The sequence below is a fragment of the Bubalus kerabau genome, chromosome 10 (genome assembly GCF_029407905.1).
Source record: "Bubalus kerabau isolate K-KA32 ecotype Philippines breed swamp buffalo chromosome 10, PCC_UOA_SB_1v2, whole genome shotgun sequence".
Lineage (NCBI taxonomy): Eukaryota > Metazoa > Chordata > Mammalia > Artiodactyla > Bovidae > Bubalus > Bubalus kerabau.
The window spans coordinates 6794884-6817144 of NC_073633.1; the positions used below are offsets into that span (position 1 = coordinate 6794884).

The 22261-nt window shown below is 42.7% G+C and overlaps 1 protein-coding gene across 1 annotated transcript in view; it reads left to right on the top strand.

The window, feature by feature from the left end:
• Window positions 1-201: 201 nt before the first annotated feature.
• YTHDC2 (YTH N6-methyladenosine RNA binding protein C2) overlaps window positions 202-22261 on the top strand; it is a 119761-nt gene continuing 97701 nt past the window's right edge. The window contains exon 1 of the mRNA XM_055536515.1: window positions 202-324. The gene's annotated coding sequence lies outside the window, so the exon portion shown is untranslated. The remainder of the gene's footprint in view (window positions 325-22261) is intronic.

Sequence of the window (22261 nt, forward strand, 5' to 3'; positions counted from 1 at the left end):
TCAGATAAGTTTGCAAAGGCTCAGGGAGGACTGGCTGGTCCCAGCAGAGGCTGGAGCCTAATGGTGCTTTAGCCAGATGGTGTCAGAGAACACCGTCATTCACGTGGGCATTAGAGACAGTCAGCACAAATCTCTCGTTTGACAGGCTAGGAAAACAGTGCTCCGAATCTAGTGCTTGCAAACTTGTCTCTCAGCATTGTTTTCTTCCCACCAGGTTCTGAGGATCCGTCCAGGCTCTGAAACTGTCATAACAAGGGTCCTGTCCAGCTGGGCTCACCCATCTGTGCCTGAGATACGCCAGAGCATTGTCTCAGCTTTTCCAGGGTGAGTTCCTGCGTTGGCTTTGTTTTCAATCATCCTGTTTCTGACCCTTACTTTGATCCTTTGGCTCATGTCCCTCTCCATCCTGATGAACTTTTTGACGTATTATTCTTTTGACTTGACTTAACTGGACTTTTAATCAACTTTCTTCCTCCAGATAGTCCTATGTATGTGCCTCTTGGCACCCTTCCAGGCCCCCCCTCCCACCCTTGCAGACTCTTGTTCAGAGCAGCCCGGATTGGAGATGAGCTAATTCCATCGTTCCTCCCACATCTGGCTGCCTGGGAGGATTGTAGGAAGTAGTTCTACACAAACACATGTGTAATCAAATTATACTAGAAAGCCAGAGTCTTTATATTTAAAAGTCCCACATTCTCCATCAACAGAGAGACTATCAAAATATTTAGTCTATTAACTAGCCAAATTAATGTTGAAACCACCAAGCTCTTTGAGAACCACAGGTGGCAAGTATCAAAGAATTGACCTCAATGGACAAGTAAACTTTTTAAGTCCTTGAAGAAAATCCAGGCTTGTGATCCCAGGCTTACAAATTAGGCTCGGGATCTATTAATACAGTGTCAGTATATAGTGGTAGTAAAAAAAAAAAAAAAAAAAAAAGGAAGAAACACAAGTCTTCTGGAGAAAATTGAAAATGTATCCACCTGAACATAATTTAAGTAAATGCTGTGAGTACTAAGGCAATGCCTTTCAGATTGTCAGCTTTTCAGGTAGACATATGCAAATACCTGAGTCTGCATTCCCCGAGATAAATTCTGTTTTCTATGCCTCTCAGACCTAATATGTGAATTTAAGGACTGTAAGTGAGCAGTAATGCTATTTATTTATTCATTGGCCACATCAAGTGGCATGTGGGCTCTTAGTTCCCCAACCAGGGATTGAACCTGCATCCCTTGCATTGGAAGCATAGAGTTTTAACCACTGGATTACCAGGGAAGTTCCTCTTTGTTTTGAGTTACTATTTATATTTTTACCCAGCATTGCCTCTATGATGTTCCAGTCTGCTCAGCGGAGAGTAAAGCATCTTATAATTTCTTCTTTTGGACTTGTGGTTCCCACTGTACCTTCTACCCAAGGAATTTCCCCTCATCTCTGTTTTTCCAAATTCAACCATCCTTGAAAGACACAGAAGGTCCTGCCTCTTTCTTGAAGCCTTCTGTGATGGTACCAGACAACCACGTTTTGTTTTGTCTTTTGAGCTCTTGTACTGTTCATTGTTCTTCCCACTCTTCTAGCATTGGTTGATTATATGAACCAAATACTAAGGCTCATGAAAATTTACCTGGGGATACAGATCAACACACACATGCTTTCTATAACAATACAGTTCCTTAGTTAGGAATCTTAGTTCTAGGATTAAACATAGCTTCCTTTTAGAATGGGTTACAAACTGGCAGCTCATGAAGCATATTCAACACAAGAAGTCAGGTTTTTTTGTTTTTTTTTTTTGCCCTACATAGTGTTGGGTGGTCCAATGTTTTAGTAAAGTCAAATTATTATATGCTCAATATTAAAAACTGGGAATTTCCCTCTCTCTCTTTCTCTCTCTCTCTCTGTGTATATATATATTTCTAGCTTTTCTTCAGTTCTCTGAAGATTTGCCAGCACTGGGGTCTCCTGACTCCCTGTAGGAGGAACACTTACTCTGGATGGAGTCAGCACTTTGGTGGCTCCAGTCCTTATGTCCTTCGTGTTTCCACAGCACTGAAGCTAAGGGCCCTCTGCCTTCCATCGTCCTCCAAGCATCTCACTTCATTTGCCTTATCCGTCTTGGCTCCTAAGCATTTGAGTTTGCAAGGTCCCTCGTCACGAAATTGTTTTTACCTGCAGTTCACCTAACTCTCTTTGATTTCTTCAGATTTTAGTAGCCACTTTAAACTTCCTCTTATCTTTACTTTAGGTATCAACCTTCTCTTACTTAGCTCATTGGCTGCTGAGAGTCTTCAGAACTTCAAAGCAACTTAATTTCAAAAGCTCTTAACTACATATTTTGAAATAATCTGTCTTAACTCTCTCAGTTATGAAACACTTCTCATTCACTCTTCCCTCCCTAATTCTTTTCTTAAGAGAAACTGATTTATGATCAACGTTGCCTGTTCCATCAGTTTGGTATAAATTAGAAAGAGCAAGGTGTTAGCATTACCACCCCTGCCCAGGTCCCTACAGAGTGGAGAGTGGCTTATTTTTCGGTACAAGTGAGAGACATCTTTTACCAGCTTGACAGTCATGTTGTCATCCACATTATGGTAAGTCAGCTCCAGGAAGCAAGAACTCATCCCTCCATGGGCCACACAATTCTAAGGATCTTCCCTGAGAATGAGACCCAGGGCACCAACCTGGCACTTGCGGAAATTAAGCCTGGAAACGGGCTATGCAGCTTTGACTGTGTTCTCTCCCTGATCCAGTCTGTAAATATGCAGTCAAATCTCATGACTCTCTGAGCTAATGGCGTTCAGCTACTGGAAGGTCTTTGGAGGGCAATCAGGTGCTATTAAAAATATGCTAATGGCAGCTTGTGATCCAGCAGTAGGACCCCAGGATTTGGGGTTGGCATGGCAACTGCCAGCAGATAGTTCACGCAGAACAGGAACAACGGAAAGAATTAGAATGAGCTGCTTAAATGCAAGTGTTAATGAAAAATGTGGAACACCTTTGAGGACTAGAGAGAGTTTGTGCCCTCAGCAGCAAAAACCACACGCACACCCCAGAATACCTGGAAGTGAAATGAAGACCTTCCCTTCTGCTGTGGCCGTGGAAAGTGGGTCAGCCATTAGAAAGAATTTTGTATTTAGCCTGATGGTTTTATAGCAGACCTATGACCTTGAAGAAATCTGTGTGTTTCATGTGTGGATGAGAGAAGTGTCATATGTGTATGTGTCTCCCCACCAAGGCTGAAAGAAGAGGTCTGACAGGGAACAGCTTTTAGCAATCTACTGTATCAGAGGCAGTACAGATGGCAGTTTTTGCTTTTAGCTTAACTGAATGTCAGAGAAAAAAAGGGGAGCTCCCTCACAAACACATATCCAACCTGTAGAAAGAGTTGGAGACTGGGTCTTGCATCCAGGTGCCTATCAGTTACTGTGAAAGCCTAAGACATGTTTAAATATGTGTGCACTCCATTATTTTATATGTGCCCTGCACTCTTTCCCCTCTTTGTCTGAAGCTGGAAGTTTTACAGTAAGTCTTTGCCACTGTGGGCTTGGGATCACAAAATAAGATTCTTTTCTGTGTTTCCACTGCAAAGAGTCAACAGCATTGGAAATGATTTCCCATGGCAGAGATGGACAGAAAAACAGGCTGAGTTCACTGTCTCCATTAGCCTTCCTAGCTGATGCAGTTGAGAGGAATGACAGAATAAAATCATGTGGAAGGGAGCTAAGACAGGCAGGGATGGGAATGGCTCCAGGAAAACAGAAGTAATATGTCTGCAGCCATCACAGACATCCCACAAGCTGAAGATGGAAATGAAGCCATCTATTACAAATCACACATATCTTTGGGGGGCAGAGGGAAAGAAACAGAGAGGTAGACAGACCATGAATTAAGTGTGTTGGGGAATATAGAAGAGATACTGGGAAAATCTGCAAAAGTTCAAAGGACAGTCCATAGGTAGAAAAGTATGGAAAATCTGCAAAAGTTCAAAGGACAGTCCATAGGTAGAAAAGTAGGAACAGGGCAGAAAAGGAGTTCATTTCCTCAAGGATTCATGTCTCAGTTCACACTGTCCTTAGCTTCACCTGAAACTTCAACTTTGGGAAAAGATTGTGTCATTTGACAAATATACTTTTCCAATGACTTAGGCATAACTTCCTTTTCTTAGTCACTTCCTTCCTTTTCTTTGATACAATAGTCCCTTAAAGAAAAACCAGGAGAGAAAAGCTGGTGGAAATGCTTGTGACTTGAAACAATTGCTATTGTCCCAGACGTGGTCAATCTAGCAGCGACGGACAGGTGTTCTGCCACTGGAAGGATGGACCTAGATACGGCTTCAATAAACAACACCTGGGAATCAAGGTTTTGTGGGGACAGCCTGAAGTTTATATAATTGGGGAAGCCACATTTAAGAAAAAACAAAACAAAACAGCCTTATGATACAAAATTGCTAGGACCCTCCTTCCTAGAGCCTGGGAAAAGGTCTGGGCAAGTGAGGAGCCAGGTCAGATGATATTCACTACCTGCTGTATATTTCTATGTCATCACCTGTGGGGGCAGGGGAGGGCCTTTCCACTGAGGGGTCCTTAGGCAAGAAAAAATAGGGTCTATTTATTCTTTTTAATTTAAGCAGTCAGCCAAGATGTAGCCTGGGCTTAAAACACCCGTATTGTTGTCTGCTCATTAGACTAAATTCTACATCCTGTACGGCTAATAGCACTTCCTGAGGAAATGGCCTGGAATTCCAAGATAATATCACTAAGAAATCAAGTGACTTTAAGGTGACACGCTTATTTCTAGAGCTGCCTACAAGACTACGGTGTGTCACTGCAAATAAGACGCAATCTCTTGGTCTCGTAGCAATACTGACGTGTGTGCTGTGAAACTGAAAGAGGCCACAAGGTCCATCTTGAATCCTTCTAGATGCCGAAGGCAGGCAGCTCATTGCTTAGAGGACAAGTGCAAATTTAATTAGCGCTATTATAGCGTGAGCCTCCTGAAGAGGGATGTGATAAGAAAGTAGAGCCCTAACGTGATAATTTGTTGTTGTTGTTCAGTCGCTCAGTCATGTCCAACTCTTTGCAACCCGTAGACTGCAGCACGCCAGGCCTCCCTGTCCATCACCAACTTCCGGAGCTTGCTCAGACTCATGTCCATAGAGTCGGTGATGCCATCCAACCATCTCATCCTCTGTCGTCCCCTTCTCCTCCTGCCTTCAGTCTTTCCCAGCATCAGGGTCTTTTCCAATGAGTCAGCTGTTCGCATCAGGTGGCCCAAGTATTGGAGTTTCAGCTTCAGCATCAGTCCTACCAATGAATATTCAGGATTGATTTCTTTTAGGATTAACTGGTTTGATCTTGCTGTCCAAGGGACTATCAAGAGTCTGAGGTGGTAATAGGAATCTGTTTTTTGGGGGATCTTGGAGAAGAAAATGGCAACCCGCTCCAGTGTTCTTGCCTGGAGAATCCCAGGGATGGGGGAGCCTGGTGGGCTGCTGTCTATGGGGTCGCACAGAGTTGGACACGACTGAAGCGACTTAGCAGCAGTAGAACACCTGTGCTTCAGTTGTGCAGGAATTTAAAGGGGTCAGGGAATTTCTGTCTTCATCAGGGGATGTCTGTCTTCCTGCGGGGCTTCTCTGAGGGTTCTCATTTCCTCTGCTGGTGTCAGGCACAAAGGATGTGAATGGATGAGGTCTTTCTTTTGCAAGGGTGCCCTCTTGTGGGAATCTCATTATCTTGAGAGGGACGGGACTATCCACCCATCCTGCCGCCCTACACAAGGCACAATTGTGAGGATTCCCAATGTTTCCTGTAAAGTCTCACAGACCAAGTCTCATCCAGCACTGATCTCTCCTCTATCTCCTTCCTGTGGTTTAACTGCTGCATTTCTCAATTCTGTTGTGCTATGCTTAGTCATTTAGTTGTGTCCGACTCCTTGGGACTCCATGGACTGTAGTCCGCCAGGCTCCTCTGACCATGGGCTTCTTCAGGAAAAATACTGGAGTGGGTTGCCATGCCTTCCTCCAAGGAATCCTCCCAACCCAGGGACCGAACCAGGGTCTCCCGCATTGCAGGCGAATTCTTTATGGTCTGAGCCACCAGGGAAGTTCAAGAATAGTGGAGTGGGTAGCCTATCCCTTCTCCAGGGGATCTTCCCAACCCAGGAATCCAACTGGGGTCTCCTGCATTGCAGGAGGATTCTTTACCAGCTGAGCTACCAGTGTTAGCCTTCTCAATTCTATTAGAGCCTCCTAGACTGAAGCATGGAGAAGGCAATGGCACCCCACTCCAGTACTTTTGCCTGGAAAATCCCATGGACGGAGGAGCCTGGTAGGCTGCAGTCCATGGGGTCGCTAGAGTCGGACACGACTTAGTGACTTCACTTTCACTTTTCACTCTCATGCATTGGAGAAGGAAATGGCAACCCACTCCAGTGTTCTTGCTTGGAGAATCCCAGGGACGGGGAAGCCTGGTGGGCTGCTGTCTATGGGGTCGCACAGAGTCGGACACGACTGAAGCGACTTAGCAGCAGCAGCAGCAGCATACTGATAACCCGGGATTCCCGGGTGGCTCAGACAGTACAGCATCTGCCCGCAATGTGGGAGACCTGGGTTCGATCCCTGGGTCAGGAAGATCCCCTGGAGAAGGAAATGGCAACCCATTCCAGTACTCTTGTCTAGAAAATTCCACTGATGGAGGAGCCTGGTGGGCTACAGTCCATGGGGTTGCAAAGAGTCAGACACCACTGAGTGACTTCACTCACTCACTCATACTGATAATCCAGTTCCCTGTGAGGCAAAGTGAGTGTCCTTAGCACAAACTGCTTGCACCCTTCTCGTTCATTCTCCTAAATTCAGAAAACCCTGAATTAATCTGTCTCTTACTTGTCTATTTCCTGGCGGTCATCCTTTATTTCCCCCAGTCTTTCAACTTACTTTTACTTCCAGGCTCTCTCATACACGATTTTCTTCGTCTGAAACATGTTTCCTCCTAACCTTCTCCAAATCTTAGTGATTCCTCAGATCTCAGTCTAAAAATCTGGAGACATCTGTTCTCCCCTCTAAGCCTGGAGTTGGGGCATGTTCTGCAATTGTGTAGAGTGCTCTTGACTGCCCTAATATAACTCTTACTGGGCTCCATCGTCATCATATTTTTATTTATCAGCATTTCCCACTAGCCCAGGCTCCCCAAGGGCAGAAATTCTGTGTTTCTATGTCTTGTTCCTGGTGGTGACGCCAGTGCCCAGTCTGTTGTCTGTCACTTAATAGGTGTTAATGGATGTTGGGTGACGAGTAAACAAGTGGTACACAATAAGACACGATGCTGTAACACCGCACACCGCTCCTTTACCACTGGTGCACACACATTCACTACAATTCCTGAGCAGTAATTACCAATTTAGCAAACAATTACCCAGCACCTACTATGTGTCAAACACAGAAATGGACACAGTATGGAAGGAATCAACAGAGAAATTAAAAAGAAGTAGAGATAGCAGTGGGTATGGGTGGGGAGGGGCCGGGTGGCGAGGATGGTGTCCACAGAGCCGAAGGACGAAAGGGGTTCACGGGGGAGACCGCTGACCTGCTGAAACTCCACCTGCTGAGAAGGCAAAATTCTCAAAGGCCTTTACCACTTAGGCGGTCATTGTTAAAACCTTATCACGAGCCATTTCAGATGAGTGGTGAAAATGACTGACTTGCTACTTTCAATCACATTTCGATGCTCCTATGAAGAATGAGGGAGGAGCAGGCCCTTTTGCGTCTATTACAAGAAAGGTCCCTGAGCAGGTTTCTGTTTTTATTAATACTTGGCCTTCACGTGGCTCCTGTAAAAGGCTCTGATTTGACCGGCCCTCCAGTCAGGACCACCGTGGCCCTGCACGCCCCCCAGTCTCTCAGCCTTCTGTGAACAATTAGCCTCCCTGACTTCTCATCAGGCTCGAGGAACAATCTAAGACTGTGAAAGTAGGGTAATTGCCATGAATGACTAAGGAAGGCTCCCAGCACTGAAGTGTTACCATGAGCTCTAAAACCTGCAAATCATACGATAATTATTCCTGAAGCGGCTTGGCAGCCCTTAAGTATAATTATCATGTAATCTGCAAGGCATGTAATGTTTTCAAAACAAGCATGAATGGGAAAGAAAGCTAATGAGCCTCTCTCTTTTTTATTAGCACTGCCCTATCTGAGGTCAAAGGGGCCCAGGTGGAGACAGGTCGTGTCCAAGAGCGCCTCCCTCTGGTGGGAGGGCTGTCGCTTTGTAACCTATTGTGACAGGCTTGTTTGCCTGTTGGCTCAAAATAGGGATTCCGTTCCTTCCCACTTTGTTTCCCCTACCTGTGGGTGGCTCCCTGCAGTGAAATACGTAAAATATTCAAGAGACTCTTAAGGATTTTAAGGTGAATTCAGAACAAATTACCTTTGTCAGGCCTGGTGGATGGAGGCTTTTCAGTTTGCTTAGATTGCCACGTGGAAAGGGGGCAGTCAGGATAAACGGGACCACAAAGCCTATGGGTTGTGCTCCTGACCCACCGGGGACTTCCTCCTAGAGAACAGCATGGTGATTACCTGTCTCCTCTGGAGCCATCAACGCCCCGGTGTGAAATCCGGTAACTATGTTTAAGAAGCAAAGCACAACACAATTTTACAGCTCAGGGCAGGAGACCAAGACAGGCAAATGGTGTGGCTACTTGGGGAGATATTAAGTGAGAGGTAATTTTGAAAACTGCCGCCCGTCTCCAGCCAAGAAAAGCTCATTTAGCTGCAGCCGTGACGAAGGGGCTTGCCCATGTGGGGTGCTGGTGGGAACCATTGGATGATAAGGTCCGACAGGGTAGAGGCTGCACCTTCCTTCTCTCAGTGTTTCAGGACACAGGTTCTGCCACACAGAGGGAGCTCAAGAGTAACTGGAGCATTTTGATCCATAAAAAATCTTGACTCTTTCTAGAGCTCTTGGCTTGTAGCCAATTGAGACAGTGGACTGGAGAGAATGAGAACGGGATTTGCTGGCAGGGAACTACAACCACTGTCTCAATGTGTTATCACATGTTCTCCTGCTCCTGCCCAACCCCCACACACCCCTGCCCCAGATCTGGGGAAGCCCCCGTGTAGTCCAACCGGGCAGGAAGAGCCTTCTGTGCAGGTGTCTAGCCCCCGGTCAGCCGGGCAGCCCTCCAGGACAGAGCAGTCAAGTCCGATATTGGACAGTACTTGGTCTCACAACAGAGAAAAAATGTCAAGAATGGATTATTAAGCATAAAATTATATTATTTGGTTTATTTTATAAACCTACCTAGAAAAACAAATATAGAAAAGTAGACAGAACTGAAAAAGTTACCCAGAATCACTGTAGCCTTTGATAATATTTTTAAACATATTTCTTTATCTCTTTTTCTATGCAATATTTTTTTTCCCTATAATTGTGGCATATGGCACACAGCATTTGTATCTGACTTTAAAAGTCATAATTGTTTCCCTGTAATGTTATTATTTACTCTCCATAAATATTTTTTATGGCTGTAGTATGACAGGGTCATAGTTTATGTACCCATTATTCTATGATGGCACCATGATATTATTTCCAGTTTATCACCATTTACTAATAGCGCCATAAAGAATTTCCTTAGGCATATAGCATTTTCTTTCTTTAAAATTATTTTCTTGGGAAAACTTTTATGACCTAGGGTTGGACAAAGGCTTCTTAAAAATGTCACCAACATAGGCTCTGTAAAAGAAAAAATTAGTAGTTTGGACCTCAGCAATTAAAAAATTTGCTTGGCTTAAGATACCACCAAGAAAATAAAGAGACAAGCTGTAAATGGGGAGAAAATGTTTGCAAATCACTTTTCTGACAAACGTCATGTGTTCAGGATATATTTTTAAAAAGATCAAAACTCAACAATAGCAAACAACCCATTAAAAAGTGGGCAAAAGACTTGAACAGACTCTTTCCCAGAGAGGATAGAAGAATAGCAGACGTAAACACATGAAAAACATCATTACCATTAGGCAAACGCTGATACAAACATCAGTTAGATATCAATATCACCCTATCAGAGTGGTTGAAAGAAAAAATGCTGACAAGGAATTGGAACTCTCATACATCGCTGATAAGAATGCAAAACGGTATAGCCACTCTGAAAAATGGTTTTGTGATTTTGTATGAAGTTAAACAGACTCTAACCACTGACCCCGAAACTCCACTCCTGAGTATTTACCCTAGAGAAATGAATACTTATATTGTTCTCACAAAAGTCTCTATACAAGTGTTCACAGTAGATTTGTTTGTAATAACTAGCAACTGGAAATATCCCATATCCTTCTATGAATGAAGGCATAAACTAATTGTGGTATATCCATAAATGGAACACAACTAAAAAGGCAAAAGGGAAAAAATATAACTATCGATGTGTTGAAAAACTTGGAAAAATTTTGAAAGCATTATGCTGAGTAAGAGAAGCCGGTCTCAAAAGCACAAAGGAAGAATGAAAAAAGAGGCAGACTACCCCAGATTGGTGATGGCAGTTTTCGTAGGCAGGGAAACTTACAGAAGAGGCTGGTCTTGGGCTCCTGTAAGACTAGTGGCCTTCCCAACCTGGAGGCCTTCCAGTCACATATACCTTCCACACAATCTCTCGGGGCTGCGTGCTTGAAAATGGCTCCAGTTGTGGGAACGGTGGATGGGCAGAATGTACATTCCAAGGAAAGGAAAGGTATGGGGAGCCTCCATTTGCCTGGGTTCAGTTTATAGGTCAACAGACAGTCACGTCCACTTGATGACACTCTCCAGTAATATCTAGTTTGAATGTGTGTCAAGAAATCTGCTCCAAGATATTAACAAGCTGGAAAGTTCTTAATAAGCTTTGCCGTAACTTGGAATGTTAAAAGTGCACTTTTCCCCAAATTTATTTAATTGTATTCAAATAAGAGTTGAAATAATAGATTTTTTAAAACTGTAAGGCACTTGAAATATTCCGTATTACTTACCACCCTTAACAGATGAGAAGACTGAAGCAAGAAGCATCTCATAGCTAGTTTGTGCAGAACTGTTGTCTGCTGAAAATCCCGCCTCCTTCCTCTTCCCTCTGCTCTTGAGTGGTTCTCCTCCTTGGCCCCTAAAATTGTAGAATTTTTTTCTGACTGGTTGGGTGAACTTCCAATTGGTCAGATAGCCTTCTGGTAACATGGACTGAAAACAAAGAGAAGATATACTTCCTAAATTTTCAGAGCACTATATCTTGAGGGACAAGTAAAATTACCGCAGGCTTATCCATTTTACTTTTTATTGTATATAGAGCTAGAGAAAATCTAGAAGGAAAAGGTAAGAATTGCTTTGTTTGCCTGCTACACTCTGGATACCCCCTTTCACCTCAAAATTTGGTTTGGAGAAGTAACAGTAAAATGTGATAATGACTCAATTCTAAAATCAACTGAGGGAAGTGTTTCAGGAGAGGCAAATAAATTTGTTGTAGAGAAAGAAGTTTTCCAATGAGGTAAGGGGCTTGATGTTGGAAGAAATCAATTATAATTGAGTTACTCCTATCGCTAACTTGGCTGTACCCTTGGCTTATGAGTGGGCTCTACTTGTATGAATGCCAGCTGGTAACTGGAAGTTAATGTTCAGTGAATGAATGATATTCTTGCCCTATCAAATGTCAACAAAAACTTTTAAGAGCATTGAGTGGTATCTCATTTCAGTATAAAGAAGAATTTTCTTAAAATAGTCTTGTTTAAAAGCGGAAAAGGAAAACTTTTTTTAAAAAAAGAATGATGTACCTTGCAGAATCTTTACTCTTGTATTCCTGGGCTAGCAGAGGCCAGAAAAGCACTGATAAGGAATCTAGTGGGTGGCATGAATATACAAAATCTAGGATCCCTTCCAACTCTAAGATTCAAAGATTCTGTGGTAAATATGTTATCTTATATTGTCTCACATATTTAAAATTATTCAAGATTTATTCTCTTGTTCAAAACTCTATTTTGTCTTCAATTTCTATCTTTATTAAATAAAAAGATTTCATAAAAATATTGATGAAATTTGATGTAGCTATGCTATATGAATATATATTATCTCTATCTTGCTCTATCTATCTATCTGCCACTGCTGCTGCTAAGTCGCTTCAGTCGTGTCCAACTCTGTGTGACCCCGTAGACCGCAGCCCATCAGGCTCCCCCGTCCCTGGGATTCTCCAGGCAAGAACACTGGAGTGGGTTGCCATTTCCTTCTCCAGTGCATGAAAGTGAAAAGTGAAAGTGAAGTTGCTCAGTTGTGTCTGACTGTTCGTGACCCCATGGACTGCAGCCCACCAGGCTCTTTCATCCATGGGATTTTCCAGGCAAGAATACTTGAGTGGGGTGCCATTGCCTTCCCTGATCTATCTATCTAAGCTAGGATAAATATTCATATATATATCACATATATTCATGTACTCCTATGTATGAAGTGCTTTTAGAAACTCTAAGATCTCAATTATGTAATCAATTGATTTAAGTATCAATTAATTTCTTTCATCCACCATGAATGACAAGTGCCAAAGTGTGATATGTGGTCGTTAACATCAGCAAAAGGCCCTCAGTGACTCTCTCTTATTCTATTTACTACCATAAGGGACTGATTATTTGGTGATTCTGTCTACAACTTGGCAATGATTCTAGCCACCTTTTAAACTTATGTAAATATGCATATATAAGCCTCAAGTATATTTCATATTTGAACTTTTTTTCACATTAGCCTTTCTCTCAAGGAAATAATAATGATAACATGATAAATATTTGTAAAGAGATTTAGAGTTTTTAAAGAAATTCTACATACATATCTGATAGAGTGCATTTTATACCTTGTTACAGCCTGAACACAATCCTACTGTGATTGTGTGTAGATGTGTGCTTAGCTGTGTCTGACTCTTTGCAACCCCATGAACTGTTGCCCTCCAGGCTCCTCTGTCCATGAGGATTATCCAGGCAAGAATAAAGGAGTGGGTTGCCGTGCCCTTCTCCAGGGGATCTTCCCAACCCAGGGGTCGAACCCAGGTCTCTTGCATTGCAGGTGGATTCTTTACTGTCGGCACCACCAGGGAAACCCTACTATGATGACCATTTTATACATAAAGACACTTAGAGTCAGTGCAGTTGGGTGTCTTGCCCAAAGTTACCCAAATAGTAATGATTGAATTGGGACTGAAAAACCAGTTTCCATGATTCGACAATCCTTCCCCACTACACTAATACTGATAAATGTTCTCAGAAATTTCTTCAAATAGGTAATTGAGTTAAAATGGGGTTCTTTGATTTCTGTTTGAATGCTCTACATTGTACAAGGTAGGAATGTGATAAATCTAAGTACTAGAAAAATAGGCCCTGCAGAAACAGACTGATTTATAGAATTTTTCAAAGCCCCTTTACAAAATTGTAACATGATGTATAACTTTTTAATAAATATAATTAGGAAGCATTTAAATGTTGGCAAGATCTGCTACTATATAACGAAGTGACAAATCAAACAGTGGAATAATTTCAAATAGGAATATATAATGACAGTATCTATATAACTCCAAAATAACTGCTTTTTTTAGAAAATGACATTGCAGAGCCTAATTTTTACCATTCATTGGTCACATTTTTTTACATAATAGAGGCAAAGTCTCTATTTAAAAATATAAATACTCATATGAAAATTGAAGAATTCAGTCCAGTATATCTGGCTTTTCTTGCAGTCATTTTTATATTTGATTTCAGGGTCTGTTCTTTGATCTTAAGCTTCTTGAGCACAAACTGTATCTAGATTATATTTTTCTCAAGACACTGTTAGGAACAGAGGAGTGGTCTAAAAAACGTGTACTGAGTTGAATAAAACATGAAACAAATGGGCTTCCCCAGTATTCTACTCTATGCTGCTGCTGCTGCTGCTAAGTCGCTTCAGTCGTGTCCAACTCTGTGCGACCCCATAGACAGCAGCCCACCAGGCTTCCCCGTCCCTGGGATTCTCCAGGCAAGAACACTGGAGTGGGTTGCCATTGCCTTCTCCATTCTACTATATGATCTGTGGTAAATTTCAAAAGCTGTTTTGGTTTCTCTTCGAAATGAGAACCATTCCTTTCAACTTAGGCAACCACTCCTTTCTTAAAATCATTTCATCCCATAACTTGAGAACATTTCTCTCCTGGTTTCCAGCTCTTCCTTTTGCTTTGCCTTTCTCTTTAAAGTTAGTGCTTCCCAGGATCCTCTTTTCTACTTCCTTCTGATCTCTTTCCCCATTATCCCTGGCTATCTTCATATACGAATACTCCCCAGATCTTATATGAGCAACTCATATCTTTCAGTGGTGTTCTAGATCTATATATCTAGCCTCCCACTGGATAGCTTCACATCTGCGCTTGAATACACAAACATCTAAAACTGAATTTATTCTCTTTCTTCACGGGTGGCTCCTCTTACCATGTCCATCATTTACTTAGTCTTCCAAGCCAAAACCCCTAGAATCCTTGCCTCCCTCTGCCCCTCACTTCCCATCTTCTATGAGCCCCAATACCACGTCCATGACATATTCACAGGTTCTGGGGATTAGTATGTGGATATCTTGAGGACCATCATTCTGCTTACCACATGATCCATCAGCTTATCTTTACTAAAATGAAATGGCTATGTCTTTCTACCTTTGTCTCAATCATCCCATTGTATCCAGCCTGTTGGAAGGATGGGAAGATTGTGACCTGGGTGAGCTCTCTGCAGCAGAGTTGGTTCCCGACAGGCTGATCGCTCAGGGTTGTCTGCTGACAGCACTCTTAGAAGCTGGGGCAACAAGCTCCTTTCTTGAAGGAAGAACTGTATGGTGTATCTCCAAGTTCATCAAAGTTCACTCTTTGAGCCATTTGGATTCACTTCTTCACAACTGTTTTGGGAACAGCTCCTCTTGGATTCTGATGAGTCTTTCTGTCTGGGAGAGTTTCAGAATACGTGGTGGGAAAAAGCACAATTCTGACCACTGCTGCAGATCCCAACTGACACTCATCTTCTCCCTCCCCACTAGCAAGTCTAGACCCCTGGCTCACCTCATGGCACAATGTAGATCCTGTTTTTTGATCAAAGCTCTTGTTCATTTAATGTTACAGGTGAACAAGGGAGTATGAAAGTGGTGCCCACATGAATCACTCAGCATATTCTTTGCCCCTGGTGTATACTTGTAGCCCTGCCTCTTCTGAATAACTGGGATCAATTACTTTAGCCTAGATGGTGACTTCTCTTCTTTCCTGCTGATATCTGTTTCCCTTGGTGGAAGAGTTCTTCCACTGAAGATCAAGATTTCTAACCCTGCAAAGCCAAGAGCCTTATGAACAGGAGGCACCCATTTCTCAAATGGGTCACGGAAGTCAAGGTAAGTGTGGTCACTTCGGCTTCTACCTCGTGGCTGCTAGATCTTTTTAGTCTTCCTAATGAGGATGCAGCACTATATGAAGTCTTTGATTCAAGATATGTCCTGTGTCCTGGAGGGTGGTCCACCATGCTCATAAAGTATCACCCTCAAGCTGGCATTTTAGCTGTACTCTCAGGAGGCTATCTTACTTTGTTCCCAGAAACTTCTTAGTGTGAAGTATGAGATGGGACCAGTGAATCCTGTGGTCATGGGCCCCTTCCTGTGCTTCAGGTAATATGAGTTCACTGATTTGCCATAATGTTTTATGGGGCTCCTGGGTCCATAGAACAAATACACTGCACGCTCTTGGTTCATAACACTGGCTGAAGCCCTGCAGGTTGGAAAGGCAAACTCATACTAGGAATATGTGTCTAGTATGATCATGAATCATTGGCCCTTTCAGACTAAAAGTGGCCCAATGTAGTCAACTTGCCAGCAGATGGTCAGTTCATCTCCTCAAAGAATGGTGCCATATTGGAGTCCAAGCATTAGTCTCTGTTCACGGCAGGCTGCACATCAAGCGGCAGTGGCAGCAACACCAGCCTTTGTTAAGGCGGCGCCTGGCTGGCTGGGCCCCGGGCACAGCCTCCGTGTCTGTCTTCATGGCTGTTTCATGTACATGTCTGTTGTGTCGGCAGTGGAGGGGCTGATGACACGGCCTTGCTGGGGTTATCTGGTTGAGTCATTTTGTCTGCTTTGTGGCTGAGTGCCTCTTCTCTGTGAAGGCAATGGCACCCCACTCCTGGAAAATCCCATGGATGGAGGAGCCTGGTAGGCTGCAGTCCATGGGGTCGCTAGAGTCGGACACGACTGAGCAACTTCACTTTCACTTCTCACTTTCATGCGTTGGAGAAGGAAATGGCAACCCACTCCAGTGTTCTTGCCTGGAGAATCCCAGGGATGGGGGAGCCTGGTGGGCTGCCATCTATGTGGTCACACAGAATCGACACGACTGAAGCGACTTAGCAGCAGCAGCAGCAGCCTCTTCTGTGTAGTTGACGCCCTGTGGCAGACTTTAAAATGTGAGAGAATGGTCTGTTTTTGCCCTCCCTGTGTGCTTTCATGCATCTCCACCTAGTCCTCCTTGTCTCCTCGTTTTTCTAATCTTCCTGCTTTCATGCTCCTGGCCATCTGTCTGGGCCATTTGCCTCTACCTGCGAGTTGTACATATATTCTAACTTGGGCCATTTCTCTCTATACAAAGTGGATGACCCCTTGAAGCTTTGCTTATTGGAAAGATTTTTCCTTGCTACAGTTTTGGTTCTCAGGGAAGGTGTGCAGGATATCTGTTAGGGAGTTTCCTTGATTTCCTTGCAAGGACTGTGGGAAAAAGAGAATGGAAGCAAGATTAGGTAGGGGGAGAAGGACAGCTTGTTATGGGCCTGATGGCAATCTGATAGGAAACTCTGGAGCTAAAATGATCTTTTAGAGTTGTGCTATGCTTTTCTGTCATGGCTGGGCCTTCATATCTCCATCTCAATTAGTCACGGGGTCTAGGCTGCTCTGAGAAAGGCATGATTCTGTCAAGGAGTTTCTGTGAGGCTGAGTCAAACCCTGAACAGTTTGACAGCTGAAGGCTGCAACTGCTGACACTCCCAGAATCTGAACAAGTCTTCTCTTCTAGGGGGATTGGGTGGCACATTTCTGTCTCCACATAGAATCAGAGAGCCTGAACTCAAATCCTGTCTGTCTTATTACTTCCTGGGCGATCTTGGATAAATTAATTAACTGTTCTGTATTTCAATTTCCTCATCTGCAAACTGGGAGTCACAGTGTTACTTATTTCCTGGGGATATTGTGAAATTCTAGGACATAATTCATGTAAAGCACATTATATGGATCACTAGGAAGAGTCCAGTGAAACTCAACTATTATTTTTTTTTATTAGAAAACTAGATCAGGCTATGCATCCTAGTGCTTCCAGAACCTTTATTGTTGGATAGCTATCATCAGACCTTCTCCTTTTAAAATGTGTTCTATTTTTCTTTCTGAGACTAGATGTAGGGAGTTGTTGTTTTTGTTCAGTCTCTCAGTCGTGTCCGACTCTTTGTGACCCCATGGACTGCAGCATGCCAGGCTGTCCTGTCCTTCACCATTACCTGGAGTTTGCCCAAACTCATGACTCAGTGACACCATACAATCAACTCATCCTCTTTCATCCCCTTCTCCTCCTGCCTTCAATCTTTTCCAGTATCAGGGTCTTTTCCAATGAGTTGGCTTTTCACATCAGGTGGGCAAAGTATTGGAGCTTCAGCTTCAGCATCAGTCCTTTCAATGAATATTCAGAGTTGATTTCCTTTAGGACTGACTGATTTGATCTTCTTGCTGTCCAAGGAACTCTCAAGGGTCTTCTCCAGCACCATAGTTTGAAGGCATCAGTTCTTTGTCACTCAGCATTTTTTACTGTCTGTTCTCACATCTGTATTTGACTACTAGAAAAACCATAGCTTTGACTAGATGGACTTTTGTCAGCAAAGTAATGTCTCTGCTTTTTAATATGCTGTCTAGGTTGGTCATAGCTTCTCTTCCAAAGAGCAAGCAACTTTTAATTCCATGGCTGCAGTCATCATCTGCAGTGATTTTGGAGCCCCCCAAAATAAAGTCTGTCCCTGCTTCCATTGTTTCCCCATCTATTTACCATGAAGTGATGGGACTGGATGCTATGATCTTAGTTTTTTGAACGTTGAGTTTTAAGTCAGCTTTTTCACTCTCCTCTTTCACTTTACAGAGGTTCTTTAGTTCCTCTTCATTTTCTGCCATAAGGGTGGTGTCATCTGCATATCTGAGGTTATTGATATTTCTCCCGAGAATCTTGATTTCAGCTTGTGTTTTGTCCAGCCCAACTTTTTGCAAGATGTACTCTGCATATTCGTCAAATAACCAAGGTGACAATATATAGCTTTGACATACTCCTTTCCCAATTTTCAACCAGTATGTTGTTCCACGTCTGGTTCTAACTGTTGCTTTCTGACCTGCATACAGGTTTCTCAAGACGCAGGTTAGGTGGTCTGGTATTCCCATCTCTTTCAGAATTTTCCACATTTCTTGTGATCTACACAGTGCTCAAAACTCTCCAAGCCAGGCCTCAATTGTACATGAACCGTGAACTTCAGATGTTCAAGCTGGTTTTAGAAAAGGCAGAGGAACCAGAGATCAAATTGCCAACATTTGCTGGATCATTGAAAAAACAAGAGAGTTCCAGAAAAACATCTATTTCTGCTTTATTGACTATGCCAAAGCTTTTGACTATGTGGATCACCGTAAACTGTGGAAAATTCTGAAAGGGGTGGGAATACCAGACTACCTGACCTGCCTCTTGAGAAACCTGTATGCAGGTCAGGAAGCAACAGTTATAACTGGACATGGAACAACAGACTGGTTCCAAATAGGAAAAGGAGCACGTCAAGGCTGTATATTGTCACCCAGCTTATTTAACTTATATGCAGAGTACATTATGAGAAACGCTGGGCTGGATGAAGCACAAGCTGGAATCAAGATTGCTGGGAGAAATATCAATAACCTCAGATATGCAGATTACACCACACTTATGGCAGAAAGTGAAGAAGAACTAAAGAGCTTCTTGATGAAAATGAAAGAAGAGAGTGAAAAAGTTGGCTTAAAGCTCAACATTCAGAAAACGAAGATCATGGCATCTGGTCCCATCACTTCATGGCAAATAGATGGGGAAACAGTGGAAACAGTAGCTGACTTTATTTTTGGGGGCTCCAAAATCACAGCAGATGGTGACTTCAGCCATGAAATTAAAAGACGCTTACTCCTTGGAAGGAAAGTTATGACCAACCTAAACAGCATGTTAAAAAGCAGAGACATTACTTTGCCAACAAAGGTCCATCTGGTCAAGGCTATGGTGTTTCCAGTAGTCATGTATGGATGTGAGAGTTGAACTATAAAGAAAGCTGAGCACAGAAGAATTGATGCTTTTGAACTGTGGCGTTGGAGAAGACTCTTGAGAGTCTCCTGGACTGCAAGGAGATCCAACCAGTCCATCAAAAAGAAAATCAGTCCTGGGTGTTTTGGAAGGACTGATGTTGAAACTGAAACTCCAATATTTTGGCCACCTGAAGTGAAAAGCTGAGTCATTTGAAAAGACCCTGATGTTGGGAAAGATTGAAGGCAGGAGGAGAAGGGGACGACAGAGAAGAGATGGTTGGATAGCATCACTGACTCAATGGACATGAGTTTGGGTAAACCCTGGGAGTTGGTGATGGACAGGGAGGCTTGGCGTGCTGCAGACCATGAGGTTGCAAAGAGTCGTACACGACTGAGCGACTGAACTGACCTGACACAGTCAAAGTCTTTAGCATAGTCAAGGAAGCTGAAGTAGATGCTTTTCTGGAACTCTCTTGCTTTCTGGATGATCCAACAGATGTTGACAATTTGATCTCTGGTTCCTCTGCCTTTTCTAAATCCAGCTTGAACATCTGGAAGTTCTTGGTTCCTGTACTATTGAAGCTTAGCTTGGAGAATTTTGAGCATTACTTTGATAGCATGTGAGATGACTGCAATTGTACAGTAGTTTGAACATTTTTGGTACTGAAATGAAAACTGACTTTTTCCAGTCCTTTGGCCACTGCTGAATGTTCCATATTTGCTTACATATTGAGTGCAGCACTTTAACAGCATCTTTTAGGATTTGAAATAGCTCAGCTGGAATTCCATCACCTACACTAGTGTTGTTCACAGAGATGCTTCCTAAAGCCCACTTAAGCTCACACTTCAGGATGTCTGGCTCCAGGTGAGTGATCACACCATCGAGGTTATCTGGGTCATGAGGATCTTTTATGTATAGTTCTTCCAGGTATTCTTGCCACCTCTTCTTAATATCTTCTGCTTCTGTTAGGTCCATACCATTTCTGTCCTTTATTATTCATTATTCATCTTTGCATGAAATTTTCTCTTGATATCTCTGAATGTCTTGGAGAGATCTCTAGTCTTCCCCATTCTGTTTTTTCCTCTATTTCTTTGCATTGTTCGCTTAAAAAGGCTTTCTCATCTCTCCTTGCTGTTCTTTGGAACTCTGCATTCAAATGGGCATATCTTTCCTTTTCTCCTTTGCCTTTCACTTCTCTCCTTTTCTCAGCTATTTGGAAGGCCTCCTCAGACAAACATTTTGCCTTTTTTGCAGTTCTTTTTCTTGGGATGATTTTGATCACTGCCTCCTATACAATGTTATGAACCTCTGTCCATAGTTCTTCAGGCACTCTAAGAGATCTAATCCCTTGAATCTATTTGTCACTTCCACCATATAATCATAAGGGATTTGATTTAGGTCATACCTGAGTGGCCTAGTGGTTTTCCCTACATTCTTCAATTTAAGTCTGAAGTTTACAATAAGGAGCTAGCTATACAGTATTTAGGTTCACATCTCTGGAGTAGTCTGATATTTCCCTTGCACACACGACATCTCTTATATGCAGGAGGCTTGCATTTCTTCTTGCAGCTAAAGGATATGGCAAACAAAGTAAGGAATCTTGGGGCAGGCTGAGCGTGGGGATGGCTGGACATCATCATTTTCTCATGACCCCAGATGGTGACTGGCTCTCCAGCAACCTCCACCTCAGCTATCTGTGAAGAGGAGCCTTCCATCGGGCATGTACTCAATGTTGGTTGATTTTAAATAATCCCTAGCTAAATACCACCTTTTGTAAGGGGCCTAGGCACCTTGGATTTAAGCTGAGTAACCATACTTTGTTGAGGGATCAGACTGGCCCCTAGTGAAGGAAACAGTGAGGCCAACAGCCCCAGAGAGGAGCATTCCGATCCAGCATCTTAGGTAAAGTCCCTAGGGTAGCGGCTTTGGACTGCAACCTATAAAATGCAAAATCATTTTATTTATTTAAGTGGATGTGACCAGCTTTTTTTCCCCTTTGAATGAGCTAAAGAAATATAAACTATCTGAATGTATTAATATGTAACTTAATAATCTTACATTATTCTTACATAATCTTACTGTTTCAGAAAACTTTTTCATTTGTTCATATATTGTTGTTTTGTTTTTTTTTTCTGGAATACAATGTAGAAAGAGTGTGTATTTGGTTGTGTGTCTGGTTGAAATACACAACCTTAAGGAGGAGAGACATAATAAAAACAATTACCCTGATACTCTTAGTCCAGAAGCCTTACTTTTCTTTCCTTTTTTTTTTTGAGGAAGAGTTTGAGACATTTATCTTAATCCTGTCCTTTTCATTCATCTTCTGTTCATCCTACTTGGGATAATCAAGGAAGAAACCATTTTCTTCTGTTCCTCCTATGCCCCTTCTCAATTTCAGGGAGTGCCCAGGTAGGTCTAGAAGGCTGGACTGCTCCATTTCTCTCTCCTCTGGGGCAAAGCAGTCAAGAGTGAGCTGGGCTGCTGGGTTCTGGGAAGGGGTTGGAGATACCTTTTTACCTGAGATAGATGACGTCAGTGAAAAAATTACAGAAAATCTCCTTTAGATCCTCAAACCTAGGTTGCTAGGCAGAAATTGGAGCCAATGTGCAGAGACAAACAGTGTTTAAAACAAAGTAGAGGAGGAAGGGTTGATCTTGCAGTGTTGAAATGGGAAGAAGGGAGGTTAAGGGCAAGAATTCCCAAAATGAGAAACAGCCATAGTAATGCTTCATGATCTGAAAATGAGAAAAATTAAAAATCTGTAAGCTCTTTCCTTATCTACATATTTACATATTTTAAATATGACCAGGAGATAATGGAGGTGTGTGTTACATGGGCATATCCATTTCCAAATTATGTAGCTAATTGTGCATTTCAGTGCATATACATTTTACTTAAAAAAAAAAAAAAATAGATCCCTCCCACCATGTGAGGGTACAATGAGAAGGCTCCAGCTATGAACCAG